Source organism: Heterodontus francisci, unplaced genomic scaffold (assembly GCF_036365525.1).
Source record: "Heterodontus francisci isolate sHetFra1 unplaced genomic scaffold, sHetFra1.hap1 HAP1_SCAFFOLD_52, whole genome shotgun sequence".
Taxonomy (NCBI): Eukaryota; Metazoa; Chordata; class Chondrichthyes; order Heterodontiformes; family Heterodontidae; genus Heterodontus; species Heterodontus francisci.
Window position 1 is genome coordinate 12,625,198 of NW_027141175.1, and position 25,109 is coordinate 12,650,306.

Consider the following 25,109-nt stretch of genomic DNA (forward strand, 5'->3'; position numbering starts at 1 on the left):
TGTCCTCTACGGAAGCTTACTATGCAAGAGCCCTGGTAACCACCAAGGCCAGCTTTGATTGAAACCCAACCTGCTGCTATTGGGGCTTTGGTTTCTACATTGACGTCCAGACTCGAAAAGTAGTGAAGCAGCGTTGACAGATTTAGTGGTTCGAATGGAGAGGAGCTTTGGTCGGATCAGTGGTGTCCTTTAGTTTTCTCTCATGCAGATCAGTGAGAGATAATGCACAGCCCCATGGGATCAGACTGGCGCTACGGCAGCTGCAGGTAGTGTCCTCTTTCAAAAGGGAAGTACATCTGTGCCCTTGACAGACCCTCGTCCCATGCCCATGCACGCACCAGCAATGTAGTCCAGATGCACCAACCTGAAGCCAGTCCCATTCTCGGTCGCACCGCCGAAAATGCTGGTTGTAAATATCTGCAGTAACATTTTTACGACAGCTGCAAGCGTCCACCACGCTGAATTAAAAGGGGCAGCTCTATAATTAGAAAATACCAGCCTTCAAGGGAACACTATTAGGTGGCACATGAATGAATATTAATTTGAGTGCAATTTATTAACGTAATATTAGTCAAACATTTATCCATGTCAATTTGTGCAAAATGTTTTAGTAATAACTTAGGGCCCTCACAGTGTGTGGGCGTGGGAATGCCTCATGCAGGGATTTTCTCTGTCCAGGTGCAGTGGAGATTTGACCTAAATGTAGGGGAAGAATCATCTTCGTGGGTCACTTGGTGCAGGGATGGGAGGAAGGGGTTTGAGTAGCATTTCAATGCAACCAATATTTAATCACTTGTTCTCAGACTTCACATGTTACTCGCTGCTTCACCGTGCAATGCCAGGCACCACGTGGTCAGCTTTCGATGTGGTCTCCAATTCTGCTGCACAATGACAGTGCAGTGACTGGCACGACAGAGCCATCTCTCAGTGTGGGCTCCAGGTCTGGCTGCTGATACATGGCAGTGGGAGGGAAATATGAAATAATTGTCAAAGAGGACCACATATCTGCCAATATGATAGGAAAGAGGAAGGTTGAGTCCAGGGTAACTGCTACTGTCGTGAGTCAATAGGGGATCCGGACACCGAGCACGAACCCATACTTCCTCCAATTCAACTTGCTCATCCATTACAAATACCCGCTATTCAAAAATACAGGAGCAATTTTAGGGCTGAAAAGTGCTAATATAAAGTTGACGTGTTCATTGAAGCCTCATCGAATCGCCGTTTGTTCTCAACAGAATAGACTACATTGTGAGTAACAAATACGATGTATTCAGTTCGAAGTAGGTACAATTAGATGCTTGTTTCATCCAGAAAGAATGTTTGGGACGCTCTCTGTGAAAAGGGAAGAGGGGAAAGAACAGATGTTGCATCATTCAACCATTGCATGAGATGTTTTTTGTTGCAAGAGGAGTGATTCTGGGATTGACAGAGGACTAACCAAGAGCTTGACAGAGGGAATAGTGCCTTTGGATTGTTGAATGGGGAAGGGAGGGAATGATGCCTTTAGTCGTCACATGGCGCTGGCGGTTGAAATTGCAGAAAACTGTTGAATATGTAGGTGTTGCTGTGGCAAGTGAGGACAAGGCTAACTGGATCATGGCTCTGGTGGTGACGAGAAGGGATGAGGGCGGAATTGCAGGTTACGTGCCTGACGAAGGGAACTCTTCAGCCGATCAAAGACAGAAGCCAATTCGGAAATGATGATGTGGAAGGTGGCATCTTTGGAACTGCTGTAACAGAGATGTAGATACCTGGAGAAGGCAATAGAGACCTGACACGAAGCAGGATGGGGGAGGTGGGGTGCATAATCGAGCTAGGTCTCTGGGTTGGTGGCTACAGATAGACATTGTGAGCTACCTGCCGATCCTCAGTTTTAGAAATAAGATTTCGAGGAATCGAATTGGGGATGGGTCGTGTAAAGGTAAAGTAGGGCTGGCAGCTAGAAGCAAAGTTAATTCCTTTCAGCTGAGAATGAGGTCAGGAAACTACAATGAAATAGTCATCAATGTTACCAAACAAGATGTCGTGTGCTGGTGGGATGTAAAGGTGTCAAACAACTGGATGGCGAGGCGAGGGATAGCGATGCAGAGAGGCTGCACGTCCTATTCAGAGATACAGGTGTAGGTGGAAGATACATCCTGGTGAAAGATGGACTGCAAAGCGACTGGACATCCCGGTGTGGGATGGAAAAGTACAGACCTGAATATTTTGAATGGGCTAAGTTGTAGATGGTTTGAACATCCTGGTAAGAGATGGACATATTGAGGGTATGGCCGTCCTGATGAGGGATGGACTTGTAGGGATCCAGATTTCCTGAATGGATTGAGTTTTAATAAGATTGATCGTCCTAGTGAGAGATAGAGTTTTAAGAGAATTACATGCTCTAGAGAGAGAAAGAGAAGTTTAAAGGGAATGAACATCTTGGTGAGAGATGTAAATGTAGAGTGGTTGGACGGCCTGGGGAGAGATGGAGTTGAGGGAGTCTACATGTCCTGTTTACAGTGTTGGACTGGATGTCCATGGTGAAAAGGAAACATTTCTGGACAGAAAACCAGAGCAGATAAAATCGTGGATGGCTGCAGAAGAAGACAAGGGGACAAAGTGCAATATAAAGAGTTAGGATCCATCGGAAAGGAACAGATTGAAATGTTGAGTCCAACGATGTAGCCTTGTTTGTGGATGTTTGGAGGATTTAGAAGGGGCTGTGCGCGGTCACAGGCACGGGGTGAAGATCTCAAGAGGAAATTAGTTCAAAGATAGTATGGGAAAGGATGACATGATGTTCAGTGGTGGACTCATGGTCTGGGGGAAGTGGAACGATATGTCAGAGAGATCGTGTTTAGGCTCCCCAAGGTAGAGGTCTTTCCAACAAACAACAACAGCGATTCCATTGTCAGCAGGTTTAATGACAATGTCAGGGTTGAGAGAATAAAGTGCTGCACATCACAGGGAGATAGATAAGAGAGCGTAAAGGGGGCGGAATTCATATCATAAAACTTGCCTCCATCTTAACACAAACCTTCACTCTTTTAATCTCTTCAGTCCCCCTTTTTCCGTGGTTCTGTATTTGCTAAAAGTAATTAATCTCGACTAATATATATTTCTGAAGAAATCGCAATAACGTTCAAAGCTATTCCTGTGTCTCTCGCCACAGATGATATCTCAGCTGTTAAGTGTTTCCAGCATGATTCGTTTTCAATTCAAATGATGTTCGCCGTCTGCTGGTGGATACGGGTATTTCAGTAAGCCGACGAATCACAAAAATCACAATTTTCTGGAGAGTAATGCATGGTGTAGCTGCTCTCCAGACAGAGTAACAATTGGGCTCTGCTGATGACTAACTGAAATGTTTAAAATTGACGGCAAAAACGCATGAATTTCTGACCAGTTTCTCCTCCTCTCCCACCATCCTCCGGGATAGTGTAGCGCAGGAAAACATTATATTGTATCTAGAAATTGGTGTATATTTAGTCCTTGAACCACAATACAGTCGTCAATATTGACAAAGGCAGAAATTCCAACTGCAACATTGAATAAATCATTTTAATTATATTTGAAGGTTATTCCCATTGTACATCAACACTTACATTATAAACTGCAGTAATTTGTCCATATCGAGTATGTGGTGGTGGAGGAAGAAGTTACAATAAATGCAGATTAAAGAGACAGACCATTTATTTGTCACCTGACGTGTTCTAAACCTTTTTTAACAGGATATGGAAAAGAGAATCGGTTACAAAACGAACTTTGCATAAACTCTTCATTAATAAGCACCGGTTTTAATCTCTGTAACAGTGTCGGTAATTACATGCGGAGTAATATATCTCAGTATTTGTACAGACAGAGAAATGATCCAAAATCAATTCTGTTTGGTATTTTAATTAAACAGAAAACACGCACCTTCAGACAAAATAAAGAGAAAAGCCAAATCTAGTTATTTCAAAACAATGTAAAATGATGGTTGATAAAAATAAAGTGATGTTTATATCGTAAAACAAAGCACAATTATCATGTTCACACTGTTGGGAAAGTAGATGCCGTTCCTTCAGATTTAACACAGAATAACACATCAGTCTGTGATCCACCTCCAGACATCATACACTGGATTTGATGCTGACTTTTACCTGAAAGGACAACAAAAACGACTTGAGAGGTTTACAGCAATGTTAACCACCAAACAAATACATCAAATACAGAATATGATCTCCTCAGAATATTTCTGCTTCAATAAGCCTCCTATTTCTTTATTAAGTACAGAAAATGTTCTCTTTTTTTAGAGATACAGCACTGAAACAGGCCCTTCGGCCCACCTAGTCTCTGCCGACCATCAACCACCCATTTTTACTAGTCCTACACTAATCCCATATTCGTACAAGATCCCCACCTGTTCCTACATTTCCCTCCCACCAACGTCTACTAGGGGCAATTTATAATGACCAATTTACCAATCAACTGCAAATCTTTTGGTGGTGGAGGAAACCCAGCGAAAACCCAGACACAGCGAGAACTTGCAAACTCCACACAGGCAGTACCCAGAATTGAACCCAAATCGCTGGAGCTGTGAGGCTGCGGTGCTAACCATTGTGCCGCCCATCGTCTTTCTGATACTTTGGGATCAATATCGATATTCTTAATATCGGAAACAGCTGGGACTGCACATTGTCAGCACAATCCACGGAACAAATTATAAAACATTGGTCTTACCAGACTGATGGAGATGTAAGATGTTGAACCACACAGTCACTGCCCTTCTTTGGTGTAATGGCTGCTATTGTGAACGTGTCACAGCGAACATCCTCATTGTTTTCAGGAATGGAGGGAGGCATCAAAGCGGGATCAGTGCGGGTCTGAGAGCTGTATACTGTGGAGAGAAAGATTATGGATTAATGATTGGACTGAAAGTGGGTTCAGTGCGGGTCTGAGAACTGTACACTGTGGAGAGAAACATTATGGAATAATGAGTGGACTGAAAGCGGGATCAGTGCGGGTCTGTGAGCTGCATACTGTGGAGAGAAAGATTATGGATTAACGATTGGACTGAAAGCGGGATCAGTGCGGGTCTGAGAACTGTATACTGTGGAGAGAAAGATTATGGATTAACGATTGGACTGAAAGCGGGATCAGTGCGGGTCTGAGAACTGTATACTGTGGAGAGAAAGATTATGGATTAATGATTGGACTGAAAGCGGGATCAGTGCGGGTCTGAGAGCTGCATACTGTGGAGAGAAAGATTATGGATTAATGATTGGACTGAAAGCGGGATCAGTGCGGGTTTAAGAGCTGTATACCTTGGAGAGAAAGCTTATGGATGAATGACTGGACTGAAAGTGGGCTCAGTGCGGGTCTGAGAGCTGTATACTGTGGAGAGAAAGTTTATGATTTAATGATTGGACTGAAAGCTGGTCCAATGCGGGTCATCTATATACGTATAACGTAAAGGGGACTGGAATTTGTTGGCCTCGGAATGTTTTCCATCTCCATTCCCCGTGTTGTTTTTTTTTTACCGCTGGGAGATAGCAGAAGAAATGGATCATCTAAGACTGAATCAGGCTGTTCCGATTGAGCACCTGGAAGATTTCCAGTCAAAGTGTTCGCAAGAGAGATATCACATACCGAATAACATGAGGGTATCTTTTCTAAAATATTTCAAGCATTGTTTATTCTCATTTCCTTTAATCACAACATGTATTTAAATCAACCAGCAGTCTGTGACATCGCCGAGTGGAACGAAATTCAAAGCAGTGACAGAGAGCTGGTGACTGTGGGAGTTTAACTCACCGAGAGTGGAGAGATCACCGCCGGCACTTGTGAAGAGATCATCAGGACCACTGTCCAGCAACAAGTGACCATCCTGAGTGTCAATGGCTCCAGTCTCAACATCATCATAATCACCCGGAACCAGACCTGAGAGGAAATAACGATTTTCACTGAAATTAAATGGTATCACTGAATACTTAGAATTATATTATTAGACGTCAGTCGACACGGGCCAGCCAGGGTAAATTGTGATCTTTAGCCGTAGTGAGATTAGAGGCTGGCGAATGATGGGACCGTGTCGTGTCACGATAGGCGAGTCATAGCTCATGCTATGTTTAAAATGCAGCCTGTAATCGATTGAAAGGAAGGGCCAGTGTAGGATATTGGTTGGGAGACTGACAACCTGCATGTTTGGCAGATGGCGCCCAGGTTTTCGCAGGCCTCCATGCAAGTGCTCCACCAGGCAGCAAGGGCAAGGAGGGAAGCGCTTTTCCATCGCGACCGGAGGAGGAGGCCAGCGAGGCAGGTGGGGAGGGCATGGCAGGAGATTGAGCAGGGAGTGAGCAGCCATGAGGTAGTCCCATGTAAGAGGTTTCAGTGTCGGAACGGGATCAATGCCCTGATGTAGTATGACAAGCTGAGTGCAGTGCCTAACATTAATTTGACAGCCTTAAATGTCACAAATGATAAAAATTAAATTAGAGAAGGGGTGCCCCACTCATTGGTTCAGATGTTCCTACACTATAGAGCACAGCTCAGTGCCCACCTTCTTGGAGAAGCACAATCTTCAGTGACACTGCTGTTCCGAAATTTGCAGGAAGCAGAGCCTCTGATGGTAAGCCCTCTCTGGTGGGTAGCATCTTCTGCATTCAAGAAGCTGGTTGCGTGCGGCTGTGCACCCTGTTCATCCACACTCTTTTCCAGCCTCATGATTATTGTCCCTGTCTGGGTGCTGCAGCCCAACTCCTGGGGACTGCAGCTGCTTCCATCTCTCATTCTCCTCCACAATGGGAGGCCTCAACACCGGAGTGGGTGAGACCTATTGTAAATTGCTGCACTCACTTTTCAAGGTCTCCATTCTTTTTACTTGGTGTAGGTAAGTTTCAAGTCGGCGAGGATGCTCATCCTAAATACCGCTGTTATGATCGCCAAGATAGGTCAGCCTCCAGATTGTCAATACCGCGATACAGTATCTCTCCCGCTCCCTCCAGTGCCACAATGCTTTTCACAGCCAAAACTGACCTTCCTCTGACCTTCCCCCACCTTATAGATGGCGAGTCTCTGAAAACTGTTGTCACCTTTCATTAAATTGTGAATGGTTTGGAAAATTGCCATGAATTTCCTGTTTATTGACTCAATTGCCTGCCCAGTGCCTTAAAGTGCAGCCTCCACCCACCAGCTCGGCCGATTCCAGGAATATCACTTAACAGAGTAAATACGTCGGGCTTCCTTTGCACTGCTATCCAGCGGCAATTTGCCTCCCAGTCTGTCGCGACTGTGTGACAAAATTCTGCCCTTCCGTTTTAAAGTCACATCTGTCCCATTGAATCACCCATTCAACATACACACAAATGTCACATTTCACCTCCCACACAACTGTGTCAGAAATCACAATAATTGAATGTTTCATTCCATTAAAGTATTGGTTGCAATCGGTATTATTTTGCAGACATCCAAATTATTTCTCCATTTTTAAAAACTAAAATCCCTCAGCAAATCCCCATGCATTCAGCAGCATCATTTTACAGCGATTAAGTTCTGATATATTTAGTTGTTGATTTTAGATAACAGACTGCGTGATGAATTAAAAAAAACGTGATGGTAACAAATATAAATGTACCCACCCTGAAGACTGGAGGAGTTCCCTTCAGGATTTTCTAATCCAGGATCCGTATCACCCAAACTGTGAATGGTGTAATATTCAATCTGATTGAGGGACTCAATGGAATCAGTAACTGTTGAACACAAACATGGATGGTTATTGGAGAGATCGATTGGGACGTTCCAGCAAATAACATAATACCGTCATCATCTGGTGACAATGTCCAGGGACTTTGTATCTGACACAGTTGTGAAACATTTATCACAGGGACTGCAGTGGTTCAAGAGCAACTAGGAATGGACCATGAATGTTTGCTCATCCAGCGAGCAGTTAAAACAATACACAGTACAGCTGGTGGGTCAGATTTCAAACATCAGAGCAGAAACAATCGTGTAAAACATAATCAGTTAGCACATTTTCTTAACCCAGAACCCTTCCATCCTGTCCGCGTTTCTTTCCATTTCAGAGTCTCAAACGGATGGTGGTGGCTTTAAAACCGAACCCCACCCCGGATAATGAGGCAGAAAAGTGTAACGAGTGCAAGGAGACGAATAACGGATTTGTTCTTTCCTGGTATTTTTTGCAACTTGAGAAATTAATCTCAATGGTTAAATTGCCCTCCAAATATATCGCAAGACAAAACTTTTATCGATTTGCCAGTGTTGTTGCCCCAGTATTGTGAAACAGAATTTGTAGATTAATGTTAAACTTCAGAATACCAAGTGTTCGGATATGTTTTTTGCAGGAACCACCGACTTCAGTTTAGGAGTTCCTGATGGAAGCGTGTTTCTGATCCAGAAATGCAGTCACTTCGAGAAATAAACTCTGAGTCAATGTGACTGTCTCCTCCTGAGAGCAGTGACTATTTATGGTCTAGCTTAAATGGAATAAAATGACATGATAGTTACAAGCAAACAGAAATCACGTTCTTTAAGTAGTAGCAACGGGCGGAAATCTTCCCAAACCCATTGCTAATCTTGCTATACGCACAGATATGGACACACTCGCACTGTGATATGACTCCTTCACCGGGGATAGCGAGAGGATTTCTGACAGTGTTCAGTCAGTAAACTGACCATTAACATGGGGTAACTAAGTGGAAGTGACATTTGTCTTGTGAACATTCGGCATGAAATATAAAACACAGACCTGAACGCCGGATCTGATAGGAATCCTTGCCAGGTGGAATATTCCCAATCTCTTCATAAATTGCTTGGTATAAACCAGCCGGTGAACCCTTGCCACTAGTGACAGAACCTGTCAGATGGAGGGTGGGAAGATTAAAGATTACTTGCAACCCACGAGCGTTTAACAGTAAATTATCTGCGAACACATCCAAATCACAGAGATGGAGAGAGGAAAGGGACAATGTCGGGTACAGTGAATGCGGAGTAGTTTTGTTGTGTGTATTTTCGTACATGTCTATGAGTCAATTTTACTGCATATCCCTATGTTCACCTGCAGCAGACTGAGGACAAATGTGTTGACTGAGGAAAAAATTCAATCAAGTTTGTTAGAAACGATCTCTCCCTAACAAAGCCATGCTGACTGTCCCTGATTAATGCCTGCTTCTCCAAGTGGAGATTAATCGTGTTCCTCAAAATTTTTTCAATATTTTCCCTAGCACTGATGTTAGATTCACCTGCCTGTAATTACCTGGTTTACCCCTGCTACCCTTCTTGAATAATGATACCACATTCACTGTCCTTCAATCCTCTGGTACATCTCTTGTGGCCAGCGAGGATTTGAAAATGTGTGTCAAAGCCGCTGCTGGATCTTCCTTTACCTCACTTAACAGCCTAGGTCACATCTCATCTGGGCCTGGGGATTTTTCCATTTTAAGCCCGCTAAAACAACAAACACTTCCTGCCTTTCAATGCTAATTTGTTTAAGTACTTCACAACCCCGCTCCCTGATCTCTACACCGACATCGTCCGTCTCCATGGTGAACACAGATGAAAAGTAATCCATTAAAGCCGCATTTCCGTCCTCTGCCTGCACATTGCAGACGGCCATTTTGATCCCTAATCAGTCCCACTCTTTCCCTGGTTATCCTCTTGCCCTTGATATACTTTTAAAAAATGCATTGGGCGTTCCCTTGATCTTCCTCACCAGTGTTATTGCATGCCCCCTCTTCGCTCTCCGAATTCAATTTTTAAGTACCCCCTATACTTTCTGTACTCCTCGCGGGAGTCCGCTGTTTTTCAGCGCTCTGAATCTGCCAGTAGGCTCCTTTTTGCTCCTTATCCAATCCTCCATATCCCTTGACACCCACAATGTCCCTGGAATTGTTCGTCCAACCCTTCAACTCTATGGGAACATGTTAGCCCTGAACTCTCAATATTTCCCTTTTGAAGGTAAGAGCCAATGGGATCCAGGGCAATTTGACAAATTGGATCCAAAATTGGCTGAGTGGTAGGTAGCAAAGAGCAATGGTCGAGGGTTGTTTTATTGAATGCAAGCCTGTGACCAGTGATGTACCACGGGGATCGGTGCTGGGACCCTTGCTGTTTGTAGTGAACATTAATCATCTAAACCTGAATATAGCAGGTATGAGGAGTAAGTTTGCAGATGATGCAAAAACTTGTGGTGTCGTAAATAGTGAGGAAGAAAGCCTTAAATTACAGGACGATATAGATGGGCTGGTAAGATGGGCAAGGGAGCAGCAAATTGAATTTAATCCTGTGAAGGGTGAGGTGATGCATTTTAGGTGGAGTAACAAGGCAAGGGAATATACAATGGATGGTAGTACCATAGGAAGTACAGAGAGTCAGAGGGACCTTGGTGTACTTGTCCATAGATCACTGAAGGCAGCAGCATAGAAAGATAAGGTGGTTCGGAAAGAATATGGGATTCTTGCTTTTATTAGCCAAGGCACATAATATAAGAGCAGAAAGTTTATGATGGAGCAGCATAAAACGCTAGTTAGGCCACAGCTGGAGTACTGTGCACAGTTCTGGGAACTGCACTGTCGGAAGGATGTGATTGCACTGGAGAGTGTGCAGAGGAGGTTCACCAGGATGTTGCCTGGGTAGGAGCATTTCAGTTATGAAGCGAGACTGGAAAGGCTGGGGTTGCTTTCTTTCGAGCAGAGAAGGCTGAGGAGGGAATATGATTGAGGTATACACAATTATGAAGGGTATTGATAGGATAGATAGGAAGAAAACTTTTCCCTTAGTGCAGGGGTCGGCAACCAGGGGGCATCGTTTTAAGGTAAGGGGAAGGATATATCGAGGTGATCTGAGGGGAAAAGTATCACCCAGAGGATGGTTGGAGTCTAGAACACATTGCCTGAAGAGGTGGTAGAGGCAGGAACCCTCACAACATTTCAGAAGTATTTAGATGAACAATTGAAATGCCATTGCATACAACACCATGGGCCAAGTGCTGGAAAATGGGATTAGAATAGATAGGTGCCTGATGGCCGGCAGAGATACGCTGAGCCGAAGGGACTGTTTCAGTGCTGAATAACTCTATTAATCTATGACTCTATGACCTGATCTCCTGCTTGTGATTGTTTGTAAACGACTGCCTGTCTCGTGAGGTTACAAGGCTCGATCTTATCAGCTTTAGGACTGTCTTGTTACAGAGCCTGTTCTGGTCGGGTCCTTGGCAGTGCTAGGCGCCTATGCTGTCCCAGCTACAGAATCTTTCTTTAGAGAGAGAGGTCTATTTCTATAGGAACTTTATATTATTATGAAAAGTGTCATTTATTAAGCGTCCCATTTCTTATAATAAATCAGGAGTGATTTGGATGGGTGAAATATGAGTGGAAGCGTCGTTTTGGAATGTTGAAGCACCGCTGGTGAATACAGATGGTCCTATACAAGTATCACCTGTCAAAATAACAGTCAGACACGGTTAGACAGCTCGATATTGGATGCCCAGAGCCGGAATCTGAAAGGCTGGAACTGATAACCAATGGATGAAGGAAGATTAACAGACAAATAAATAGTTGAATGCACAGCTTAAAAAGTTGAATTAAATTTCCGGATCCTTTGTTACAATAAGTAAATTCTTCCAGAGTTTCATGTATGATGTGCTGAACTCTCACAGTGAATGTGGACACTTCAAATCACTCTCCATTTTAAATGTCACATTTTACTAAACCCAGAGCACAGTGAATGGAGAAAATCAGCAAAAAAAAAATGAGTTTCAAACAAGGCCACTTGACAGTCCATAGAAATCTGCAAGGAACGAGAGTTTTGCATGCATATGACACAATATCTGGGATCTTTCGTTGGATCCGCGGGAAGATATGAACCTCACCTCTTCTGATTGACTTTTTCTGTATAACCACCATCAGTGAGATCAACATACAGAATAGCAGGACTCTGAAGCAGACCGCAACTAGGGTGGAAGTAGTTTTATATCCCTGTTCTTAATGACAATAATACAGAAAGGTTTAACACATACACAGTCCGTCTTGCACAATAACATATTTACAAAAGGGAGTTAATAATTATATCCACTGCTTCCGGGCAATGAGTCAGGCTGAACATTCCGGAATATGTGTGGTGCACATTGCACCAGAGGGAAGTGTGAGCCAGTCTAAATTACAGAGACAGTGCCCCCATGTTTCTGATGAGAACACGACAGTTCAGGTACAGCCAGAATCTGAAATTAGCTGAATTTCAACCAGACCATTTGAAATATGCGGTGAGGAAAAGATATTCCAGTCAGTGAGAAAGTGCTCATAGCATCTTGAGAAAATGACTACAATACCAATTCAACTAATTCAAACCCTAACGCTGGCGAGGATACTAATAATGGTAAGTACCTGCAGATGTGGACGGGACAGCAATTGGAGGCACATCGAGCCCTGTGGAGTATATTGCACAAAAGGTTCAGGAGGATGAAATTTCAGCACTTTCCATTTAAACGATAAATACTGTTCTTAATTTCCGGAACTAGTGAGTCAATTTAACAAAACAATGAACCCTAACCCCACTCTCCAAACCCTGTCACCCTCACCGGAACAAATCACACTGGCATCTTCCTTGTGATCACAGTCAGACTGAGCCGGCGATGAAGAAGGACAGTCGGCCAGAGAAGATTCGCTTCCAGTGCATTTCACCTCATCCAGCCAGATAACTCCGTCACCCTGGGAAAAAGTAGCTCCTCCTGGGGCCAAAAGAGCGTGACCACAATCCAGCTGTCTGCAGACAACATTGGCATCGGCCATATCCCAGGAGTCATCACACACCGTGCCCCAGCTGTTATTGCACAATATCTCAACTCTCCCGGAGCAGTTGGTGTTACCTCCAAACAGGCGCAACCAATGTCCAGAATCTGGCAAAGAGAATCAATGGTTATTATTGATGTAGTATAAGAAAGGAGTACATGTCAGATAGTTGGTATAATAAAGAGGAAGTAGCACCTGGTGAAAGCCCACGTTTACAATCATATTCTCGAATGCAGTCCTTTGATCTGTGGTGCTGCTCCTTAGTTACTTTTGCTTCTGTTGAGAAGAGAAACATGCTGACTGTATCAGACACCAATGTTTGAAATGACACTCGCACATTTAGAGGTTTGTTGTGTGACCTGAACAAACAACACCAGCATCCTCCCTGTGTTCACAGTTGTGTTTACCCCACGGTTCTTTTTGACATTGCCAAAGGAACGATTCGTGTGAAATACATTCCATCCCATCAAGCCAAATGGGTCCGGATCCTTCTCCAAATGACTGAGCATAATAATCGATAGAACTGAGGGGACCGCACTGTAAATGTTTGCAGATCACTTCTGCATCAGGTCCATCAAGTGTATCCGAGCACACTGTTCCCCAGGTGCCATTGTAGAACACTTCCACTCTCCCCTCACAGCGATGCTTCCCATTCACCAGCCGCAGCTCTTTGTGCTCTGTCAATGACACAATAAATATCCCGTTGTTTAGATTGATAACTCGTTGTATGTTCATACTGCACAGCTCAACACATGCTGTTCCGGTTGTGTTCACTGATTTCAAGTAATTATTTCTGAAAAGCGATAGAAAAACACCGACAGCGCATAAAGTAATAAAGAATAATCAACACGGATTTCACAACAGAAAGACAAACAACGTTATTGAATTCTTTGAAGAAGTTACAGAAAGATAACAGGGATAATGCAGTCGATGTAATATGCATGTTTTTTTTTTCAGAATGCCTCTGACAAGGATCATGACTGGGGTCAGAGCCTGTGAAGTCAAGAGATCAGTGGATGAATGATAGGAAACCAGCTCCAAAGCACACCGTCCGGGTACAATGTGGTAACCCAGAATGGTGGAAGTTGGGAAGTGGTGTTCCACAGGGCTGGGGTCACTGCTGCTCAACATGTACATGAACGATTTGGATTTAGACAAGGGAGACTTAATTTCAAAATTTAAGATGACAGCAATTTGGGGATATAGTTAACACTAAGAAAGACAGAGACAAAATACGGGAAGACGTTAATAAACGGGCCGAATGGGCTTACAATTGCCAAATAAGTTGAATAGAGATAAGTCTAAGGTGCTCAGTGTTGACAGGAAGAATAAAGAGGCCACGTACCTCTTGTAAAATAATAGTGAAAATGATATAGATCAGCAAAGAGACTTCGGGATACAGAGGCACTAATCACTTCTGAAGTGACAGAGACCGAAGGTAGTGATCATAAATATAGAATCATCACGAATAAATCTAATAAGAAATTCAGGAGAATTTGTTTTTTTTTACCGAGGGAGTGGTTTGAATTTTGAATTCCGAACACATGCAATTGCTGAGGAGATTTGCACTGATGCCTTTAAGGTAAAGCTATACAGGTACATGAGGCAGAAAGAAGCAGGAGGATATGCAAAGAGGGTTAGGTGCAGTGAGGTGGGGCCATACTCGTGGGCAACGTAAACACCACATTGACCAGTTAGTCCGAATGGCCAGATTCCGTGCTGTCCATTGTATGTAATTCGAAGTCATATCTTCCCTGTGAAACCACGTGCACAACACTACGGAAAATGGGCACATGGAAGCACCTTTACCTGAACATATGATCCTCACATCTTCTTTATGAGAACAGTCGTGGTTACCCCACGATGCTGAGGGACATTCCCAGAGAAATGATTCGTTACCGGAACAATTCAGTTCATCCAACCAAACTGGCCCTGAACCTGGTCCACAAGATGCAGGAAGTGCCAGGTCCAATGCCTTTCCACAACCCAGCTGTTTGCAAACCACGTCAGCGTCCGCCAGATCCCAGGAATCATCACAAACTGAGCCCCAAGTCCCATTGTAATAAATCTCCACTCGGCCATTACATGGGCTTCCACCGTCAGACAGCCTTAACTGCACGTGGTCTGTTGGATAACAGTACATGAGGATTATACTTTCAATAGACATTCACATCATCACTCAATACAACTGATTTTACCATCACCAGCTCAAAAAAAGAACGTTTAATGCACCTGTTGACAGGTAAATAAAACTATACAACAGAATATCTGTTTGCACTTACTTCTTACATAGAATGTAAGGAACAGCAATGTTTCAGATATGCTATTACATCTGGCTTTGACAAGTTCTGGTCTCCAGTTCCCCTCTTATGTTTTGAACGCTGTGTACGGTGTTAAACAGGCAATCACTCACACGATTAACAGTCAATTTATACTCATGTTATATAACTGTATCTGTTCTTTATCCATGTATGTTACCCTTATTTGTTATCTTGGTCAGACATTTACTGCCATCTCCTATTTCCCTCATCTTCAATTACAGGTGACTTGCATTTATCTAGCGCCATTAACGTAATGAAACATCCCAAGGGGCGATACAGGAGTGATATCAAAGAAATTTTAACACAGAGCACCGAAAAATATATTAGGTCAGATGTCCAAAAGCTAAGTCAAAGAGTTAGTTTTTATGGAACGTCTTAAAGCAGGAAAGACTGGTTGACAGGCAGAGAGATTTAAGGAAGTAATTCTAGAGCGTGTGACCTTTGCAAATAAAGGCACGGCCGCCAATGGTGCACAATTAAAACCAGGAATGCTCAAGAAGCCAGAACTGGGAGCTGTCAATCTGGAGCCGATTGCAAAGACAGGAGCTGTGAGGCCAGGAAGGGATTTGAAAACAAGGATGAGAATTTTAAAACCGCTCATTGCTGGGAAAGGTAGGTCAGTGAGCAGAGGGCAGATGCCTGAGTGGCAAATGGTCGAGACAGCGGAGCTTGCAGAGGTTGAAACTCGTGAAGCCAGCCAGGATTGCATTAGAATCATCGAGTCTGGAGGGAACAATGCTATCGACAAGACGAGATAAGGGCAAATGCGGGTGATGTCATGGAGGGGAAAATAGACAGTGTTAATGAGGATATGGAGATTTGATAGGAGGATCACCCTGGGGTCAAATATAACACCAAGATTACAGGCTGTCTGGCTGAGTGACAGACAGTTGGCATGGCGAGAAATGGAGTTGGAGACAAGGAAACATGCGATGGGGACTGATGGTTTCTATCTTTTCAATACTGAGTTGGAGGAATTTTCTGCTGATGCAGTACTGAATGTCAGCCTGGAATTCTGACAGTGTGCAGGCATTGGAGGGCTCAAGAGTGTTGAATGCGAAGTAGAGTTGGATACAGTGAGATACATGTGGAAACTGAGGCTGTGTTTGCGGATATCACTGAAAGGCAGCATGTAAATGAGTAATGAAGTGTCAAAGGATAGATCCTTTGGTGACACTATAGCTGACTTTGCAGGAGCGGGAAGAGAAGCCATTGCAGGCCACTTTCTGACCATGACTGTATAGATAATACTGGAACAAGCTGAGTGCAGTCCCACCCAGCCGTGTGTTAATGCGGAGGAATTGGAGAAGTATTTCATGATCAATCATATAAAAATTTGAGACAAGTCAAGAAAGAGGAGGTGGAATCGTTTATGTTTGTCACAATCACTTCGGATGTCGTTTGTTTTCGTCCTGTGGTGTGGATAGAAAATTGATTTGCGGAATTGAAACATGCAGCTTCATATGAGATGAGCATGGATTTGGGAGGCGACGACACATTGAAGGACTTTGGCGAGGTACGAAAAGTTGGAGCTGGGGCAGTAACCTGCATGGACAGGTGGTCAATGGTTCCTTTCTGAGGAGAGGTGTGATGACTGCTGATTTGAAGGAGAGGAGGCTGAACATGTAGAGAGAGAGAGAGATAAAGAGAATCGTTAATATTGCCAGCTAACATGGAACCCAGGAAGGGAATGTTTGTGTTCAGTAGTTTAATAGAAATAAGGTGTAGACAGCAAAATGTGGATACCATCAACAGCACAGGTTCAGAGAGAGAATGAAGGATTCTAGGAGAGAAACAAGAAATGTGAATTCAGGGTGATCGTATGGGATGGGGGTGGGAACTGATAGGAAGTTAGGCCTGATGGGTTGGGCAAGAAAGGGAAGTAGTGGAGGTGACTGAACAGATGTTTTTGAACTTCGTGACAAAAAGTCTATGAGCTCCTCTCAATTATTTATGGAGTTCAGGGTGGATGAGGCAGGGGAGTGGTTCAGGAGGAAGATTTATGATGGAGAATATTTGCTGTGCGTTTTCCTTGCCTTCCTGGATAATCTTTGTCAAACGGGAGGTTTTAGTGAAGATGAGGAGGACCCAATGATGCTTTTTGTGATTGATCCATTCAGGATTATATTACCAGATAGTTCCCCACATATCACCGTGCCTTTCTGTTTTTTAATTATTTCAGGGAATGTTGGTGTCACTGTCAAGACCAGCAGTTTAATCCACGCTATTTATTACTTCATTATTACTTTACTACTTCATTTCATATTGGAGAATGTAAGGTCCACAAGTACTACCCTTAAACATCAGCCTTGCAATATGCAGTATCTTCGTGTAGAACTACGTTCTAGGGTTGTGTTGATTATTACATTATCATAAATCAATTTAATATTAATAGCATAAGAGAATCACTTACCTTTGTAAGGATGGGACTCTGTCTTTGACAAGGAATATATTTGAGCAATTTTAGAGACATAAACCGCATGTCTGAACAGAGAATATGCAGACCTGTCTGTCCAGACAGACTGCTGCAATTATGTTAAATGAGCAAACGAAACATGTGAGGCACATTAGCAATTGCTATTGTCTGTAAAAAATCAATGAACTAAACGACTAATTCTATCAATATATGACTGTTGGACCGGACCAAAGAGGGCAGAAAACAGGATCTCTCTGCAAAATGTTGGACACAATCAGGAAGCGCCTATGGGCAATTGAACTCCAGATGTGTAGACCTCCTGGATGGACAGAAACCAGTATTTAATCTGGACTGGACAAAAATGATTGGACTAATTGCGTCAGGCACTTTGGAGAATAAACATCAGCGATGTGACCCATCAGATACAGAAGTAGAAGACAAAGAGAAGACACATGGCTTCTGAAGGTGGGCATAAATGTTGGGTGGAGCTTAACATCTACCTAACTGAAGAACAAGATGACATACTCTACTCTGTCCAGTGACTGAGTGTGTAATAACCATTCAGCACTGTAAACTTCTGACGTGAAACGCTGGAATGTATTGATTTCCGCTGTTCCCGAAGAAATTATTTACTGTAACCAATCGGTATCTAATCTGAATCATTAACTATCTCATATGTTGTAAGTTCCACTCTGTCGTATGGAAATAAATGTTCATTGGAACAACCCGAAAACATCCGCCCACACTTACACTCTGCATAATGCAACATCCCCAGAACACACGCCTGCATTGACATGCTACACAATGAAACTTTAAAGTGTATAGTCCAAAACATCTGTCTACTTTTATACACAACATAATGAAACCTACACCAGAACAACTCCCACACAGCTACCTCCACTTATATACTGTACAGTAGAACTGATTGCAAGCTCGACGCCGGATTTGATACCAGAGATGAGATTCCAATTCCGTATTCTCTTTATCATAAGGCCGTTATCCTTCATCTCTATCATCATTCACCTCCCTTCCTGCCTCAGCCCATCTGCTGCTGAAATGCTCACCCATGCTTTGTTGCCTGCAGAACCGAATATTTCAATGTTCTCCTGGGCGATTACCCATCTTGCATCCTCCAGATACATCAGCTCATCCAAAGTTTTGTTGCCTGCCCTACATGAAGCCTCTCTCAGGAACGCCATGGCAGCCGACGATCTCATTGTTTCCCTGCCATCCATACCTCGAGTTTCCAATTATGATCTTCATGTTCAGACACCTTCATGCTCTGTCCCTGCATCAGTATAACCGTCTCCAGCCGGAATCATTTCAGGAACTCTGCTTTTCTCTGAATCCCACTTCTTGTTCTTCACCCACTTCAATTGCCCACAACTTTCAGTTTTGTCTTTAACCATCTAACCCCCAGATCTGAATTTCCAGCAGAAATATTTCCGTGTCTCCGGCTCTTGAAATCCAACCATCAGACTAAGAATTTAGTCACCAACTCGAACATCTCTTTGTTTGGCTCTGTGTCAGTTGTCTGTCCGTTTACATTCCTGTTAAACCCCTTGTGATGTATGTGTTAATTGAAATTTCTGTAATAAAAACGTTCTTGTTGTTTAACTGTGTCCGTGTCCTATCTCTCTGCACACCACCCCCATCCAGCCCCATCTCCCCGACCGCCCACCATCCTCACCCACTCTCCTCGAGTGAAAAGACTGGTTTGAGACACCCAGGAACAAGTAACCTGTATTATCACTTTTCTCAGCAGATTCGACATTTCTCTTCTTTGTTTTTGTAAAAGCAGTGAAGAATATGTTTACCTGAACACAGGACCCCAACATCCATACAGTCAGTGAGAGACGAATTCAATGTGAATAAGCTGCAGTTCTGGAGCTGCAATTCGTTTCCTTCACACTGGATATCATTCACCCAGACGGGTCCTTCACTCTCTACGTCCTTTGAATTTTTATAAGCGGCTGTCGCTTCACCACAACCCAGCTGTGTACAGATTACGTTGGCATCATTCAGGGTCCAGTGTCTATCCTGCAATCTCCCCCAGCTGCTATTGTAGTAAATCTCCACTCGCCCATCACACCAGCTTCCCCGGTTAGTCAGTCTTAGTGACCAATTTTCATCTACAACATGAAAGACATTGAGAATGGTGAAACTGAAGCAAAATATCTCAGAATTTACTGCCACCCGAAAAGTCATTAATATAAATGGATACTATTTCTGTCATCATTGTTCAGAAAGCTTGTTGAAAGATCTTCTTCACCATGAGGATGAGACGTGAAGGCTCAGTTACGGCGCTTGAGAGTTCCAAGCTAGCCAGGAAGGATCTAAAGGGAGAGCTAAGAAGAGCAAGGAGAGGACACGAGAAGTCATTGGCGGACAGGATCAGGGAAAACCCGAAGGCTTTCTATAGGTATATCAGGAATAAAAGAATGAGTAGAGTTAGATTAGGGCCAATCAAGGATAGTAGTGGGAAGTTGTGTGTGGAATCAGAGGAGGTAGGGGAAGTGTTAAATAAATATTTTGCGTCGGTATTTACAGTAGAGAAAGAAAATGTTGTCGAGGAGAATACTGAGATTCAGGCTACTAGGCTAGATGGGATTGAGGTTCACAAGGAGGAGGTGTTAGCAATTTTGGAAAGTGTGACAATAGATAAGTCCCCTGGGCCAGATGGGATATATCCTAGGACTCTCTGGGAAGCTAGGGAGGAGATTGCAGAGCCTTTGTCCTTGATCTTTATGTCGTCATTGTCGACAGGAATAGTGACGGAAGACTGGAAGATAGCAAATGTTGTCCCCCTTGTTCAAGAAGGGGAGTAGAGACAGCCCTGGTAATTATAGACCTGTGAGCCTTAATTCGGTTGTGGGTAAAATGTTGGAAAAGGTTATAAGAGACAGGATTTATAATCATCTTGAAAAGAATAAGTTCATTAGCGATAGTCAGCACGGTTTTGTGAAGGGTAGGTCGTGCCTCACAAACCTTATTGAGTTTTTCGAGAAGGTGACCAAACAGGTGGATGTAGGGTAAAGCAGTGGATGTGGTGTATATGGATTTCAGTAAGGCGTTTGATAAGGTTCCCCATGGCAGGCTATTGCAGAAAATACGGAAGTATGGGGTTGAAGGTAATTTAGAGCTTTGGATCAGAAATTGGCTAGCTGAAAGAAGACAGAGGGCAAATGTTCATCCTGGAGTTTAGTTACTAGTGGTGTACCGCAAGGATCTGTTTTGGGGCCACTGCTGTTTGTAATTTTTATAAATGACCTGGAAGAGGGTGTTGAAGGGTGGGTTAGTAAATTTGCGGATGACGCTAAGGTCGGTGGAGTTGTGGATAGTGCCGAAGGATGTTGTAGGGTACAGAGGGACATAGACAGGCTGCAGAGCTGGGCTGAGAGATGGCAAATGGAGTTTAATGCGCAAAAGTGCGAGGTGATTCACTTTGGAAGGAGTAACAGGAATGCAGAGTACTGGGCTAATGGGAAGATTCTTGGTAGTGTAGATGAACAGAGTGATCTTGGTGTCCAGGTGCATAAATCCCTGAAGGTTGCCACCCAGGTTAATAGGGCTGTTAAGAAGGCATATGGTGTGTAAGCTTTTATTAGTAGGGGGATCGAGTTTCGGAGCCACGAGGTCATGCTGCAGCTGTACAAAACTCTGGTGAGACCGCACCTGGAGTATTGCGTGCAGTTCTGGTCACCGCATTATAGGAAGGATGTGGAAGCTATGGAAAGGGTGCAGAGGAGATTTACTAGGATGTTGCCTGGTATGGAGGGAAGGTCTTACGAGGAAAGGCTGAGGGACCTGAGGTTGTTTTCGTTGGAGAGAAGGAGGAGGAGAGGTGACTTAATAGAGACATATAAGATAATCAGAGGGTTGGATAGGGTGAATAGTGAGAGTCTTTTTCCTCGGATGGTGATGGCAAACACGAGGGGACATAGCTTTAAGTTGAGGGGTGATAGATATAGGACAGATGTCAGAGATAGTTTCTTTACTCAGAGAGTAGTAGGGGCGTGGAACGCCCTGCCTGCAACAGTAGTAGACTCGCCAACTTTAAGGGGATTTAAGTGGTCATTGGATAGACATATGGATGAAAATGGAATAGTGTAGGTCAGATGTTTTCACAGGTCGTCGCAACATCGAGGGCCGAAGGGCCTGTACTGCGCTGTCATGTTCTAATTCTAATTCTAATTACCTTTTCTCAGTAAATACATTTTCGAGATGTACCGAGTAGCTTATGGTTTCTGAACTGGGGACAGATGGTAAAATTAACTGGGGGTGATACCCGAGGGACTGGAGGACGTCCTCCTGACAACATGTACTGATATTTCCAGCTCTCGCCCTGTACTTGAAAATATCATCAACCTTTCTTCCAATTTATCCTCCTTATCTTCACATCGTCCATCTTCAACTCTTCCGTTCTCTTCCTCAACATCTCTGTCTCTGATTCTGGGGATAGTTTATTAACTAATATAAAGAATAAACCCAGTGACTCTCACAGTTACCTTGTCTATGCTTCCTCACACCCCAATTCTTCGAATGACTCTATCACATTTTTTCAAATACTCCATCTGCATTGTATCTGTCTGGTGATGCAAACTTCCATACCAGTGGTTCCAGATATGTCTTCCTTTTTCCTCAACCGAGGACCTCCTCACCTCCTCATCCACCCACCATGGTTGACAGGGCCCTCAAGCACGCCCAATCCATTCCCCATACTTCTCCTTTCACCATTTCCCCCTCCCAGAACAATGATAGCATTCTGATTCTCCTCATGTTCCTCTCCATCAGCTTCCATATTCAACAGATCATCTTCCACCATTTCCATCACCTTTAATGTTATGCCACTACAATGCACATCTTCCCCTTACCTCCACATTTAACATTCTGAAGGGACCATTCGCTCTGTGGCACCCTGATGCTCTCTTAACTCATTGTCAACACCCATTCCCCCAGGACATTCCCAGTCATGCGCAGGAGGCGCAACCACTGCCCTGTTACCTGCACCTTTCTCACCATCCAAGCTCCCAAATACTGCTTCCAAGTGAAACAGCGATTTTCTTCTCGTGCTTTCTCTTTAGTATACTGCATTCACTGTATTGACTGATCATGATACCGTCTCCTTTACATTGGGACACCAAACATAATTGAGTGCTTACTTTGCACAACACCTTTGTTCAAACTGCAAGCTTTACCTTCAGCTTCCAGTTGCCTGTCATTTTCATTCTTTCTACCGCTCCCACTCTGACCTCTCCCTCCTTTTTCTCCGACACAGTTCCAATAAAGGTGAACAGGCTTTTGGAATGAACACTGTGTTCATCAATATCAGATCAGATTCCCTCCCCTTCTTTCCTTTTTTGGGCGATATTTTGCCTTCCAGTTTGCTGCTCCTTTGGAAATTTGTTTTTTACTTGGCCCATTCCTATCTCTTTCTGCCTTGCATTGTCCCATTTACCAGTTAATCTCTCCTGTCTTCCACCATATCACAGATTGTTCCTTTCGCTCTTTCCTTGCTTTCCCCTTTCTTTAAAAACTGTTAAGTCTCTAAGTTATGATGAAAGATCTGCAAACTGCAAGGTTGATTCTGTTTCTTTCACCAGAGATGCAGCCAGAACTTCTGAGTATTTTCAGCACTTACTGTTTTTATTAGCTATATTTTAAATTGTGATACGTGGGTGCAATTCGCGTTGAACAATGTCTCACGTACAGCGATCAGATAAGTGAGCAGATAATCTGTTATAACAGGGCGCTGGTTGAGGGTTAACTGGGAGAATTGTAATTTACATCAAGTTTGTGAAATAATCAAATACATGGCATATTGGTGAAATAACGAGTTACTTCACTCACTATCATTTTATTGCCCTTGATGCAATGGAAATTAAAATGTATCTCCTGCTATTTAGCTGGAAACAAGTTCACAGTTTTTTTTATTATACAACTGATCTTTGCAGAGACTTCCATGATAATTCATATTTGAACGGCCAATATTGATCACAGTTTCAATGCTCGAGCAACATTTCCATTCTATGGCAGTGGTCCTGGGACCAAATTGTTGATTCCATGCCCCTTGAATAATGCCCTAGATTTACCACAAAAGAGATATTATATGAGCGATAAGTACTAATCACTAGACATTGTATGTATTCAATGTTTACTGGAGAGAAGCTCTTTGATTCATTTGTAATTTAATTTAGACACTTAAACTCACAAACACATCTCGGAATCTTAGTGTCAACGGAAGCATGGGATCAGCAAAACGAGTGAATCAGAGACCTGTGGAAATAGTCAATGATGCTTGACAGCAGAACAGCTGGTGCATTTCAGTTCAATTGACTGAGATGACTCACCCGTACAGATGACACTGGCGTCATTTTCATGTGAGCAGCTAAACTGTTCCCAGGATGAAACAGGACAATCCCACAATCGCGTCTCATTCCCCTGACACCCGTAACTTTCCTTCCACACTGGACCGGCTCCCTTCCCAAAGTGAGCTCCTCCCGGGATTGAGGTAACTGTCCCACACTGAATGTGCTCACAGACTACGTTGGCGTCTTCCAGATCAAAGTAAACGTCACACACCGTCCCCCACTGGTCTCCATGTAGCACCTCCACCCGGCCAGAGCATCTGTTCGTCCCATCAATCAATCGAGGTCCATGTTTCCCTGCATTGGAAACAAATACAAATCCAAATAATTTATAAATCATCCTCTGCATAGAAACAGCAAAATAGAAAATGGGTATGAAAGTTGAATCTTATGTACACGATTATCTATCCAGAATTTACACAAATTATCAATCAAAAAACAATTAGAATTACCACAGCAACACAAAAGCAAAATACTGCGGATGTTGGAAATCTGAAATATAACAGAAAATGCTGGAAATACTGAGCAGGGCTAGCACCATCTGTGGAGAGAGCAAGAGAATTGTGTTTCAGGTCTGTGCCCTTTCATCACAATAATTACGACAGGACCTCTTTAAGAAGTTGGCTGAACAGTCAAAAGTTAACAGCTCTTCTTGCAAACGCTAATCGATTGTTGGTCTTTATCTCTTGGATTTTGGAATGTAAACGATGAAGGATGTGATGTTTCTGTTGCATCAGTTGTCACTTTTGGGCACGGCACTTCACAAAATCATTGGCTTTGGAGGTTGTTCAGGACAGTGTCACTAGAATGGCAACCTTGCTTAAAGCGTTACATTATGAAGACAAGTTGCATAAACTTTGTTTGTAGTAGATTTAGTTCAGAAGGATTGCACCTTGTCTATTTGATTTGTTTAAAATGGTTAAGGGGATTGATAGATGAGCTATAGAAGATCTGGAGAACAAATACAAAACAAGCCCATTACGGAGATGCTTTTCTTTATGACGGATGTGGACATCTCTGGCAGAGGTGGCAGTTATTGCTCAACTCTATTTGCCCTTGAAACCGGTGTCAGGACAGTCCTCTTGAACTGCAATTGCCTGCATGGGGACTGTTCTTCTGCAATGCAGTAAGGTAGAGTTAAGGCAAAGTGTGCAAGCATAGACTGTACCTTTCGCTGCATGTGTTGTAAGCAGAGTGGGAAGTTTGGAATATGGTAATTAGTGGCTAAGACAGTAAT

General features: G+C 43.3%; 1 long non-coding RNA gene across 1 annotated transcript; it reads right to left on the reverse strand.

Annotated features, from left to right (window-relative positions):
• Window positions 1–7,662: 7,662 nt before the first annotated feature.
• LOC137362398 (uncharacterized) lies at window positions 7,663–11,939 on the reverse strand. Its single transcript, XR_010972498.1, has 3 exons — window positions 11,852–11,939; window positions 8,732–8,839; window positions 7,663–7,715 (listed from the first exon to the last, which is right to left on the reverse strand). It is a non-coding gene; the product is annotated as an uncharacterized lncRNA (long non-coding RNA).
• Window positions 11,940–25,109: the final 13,170 nt, after the last annotated feature.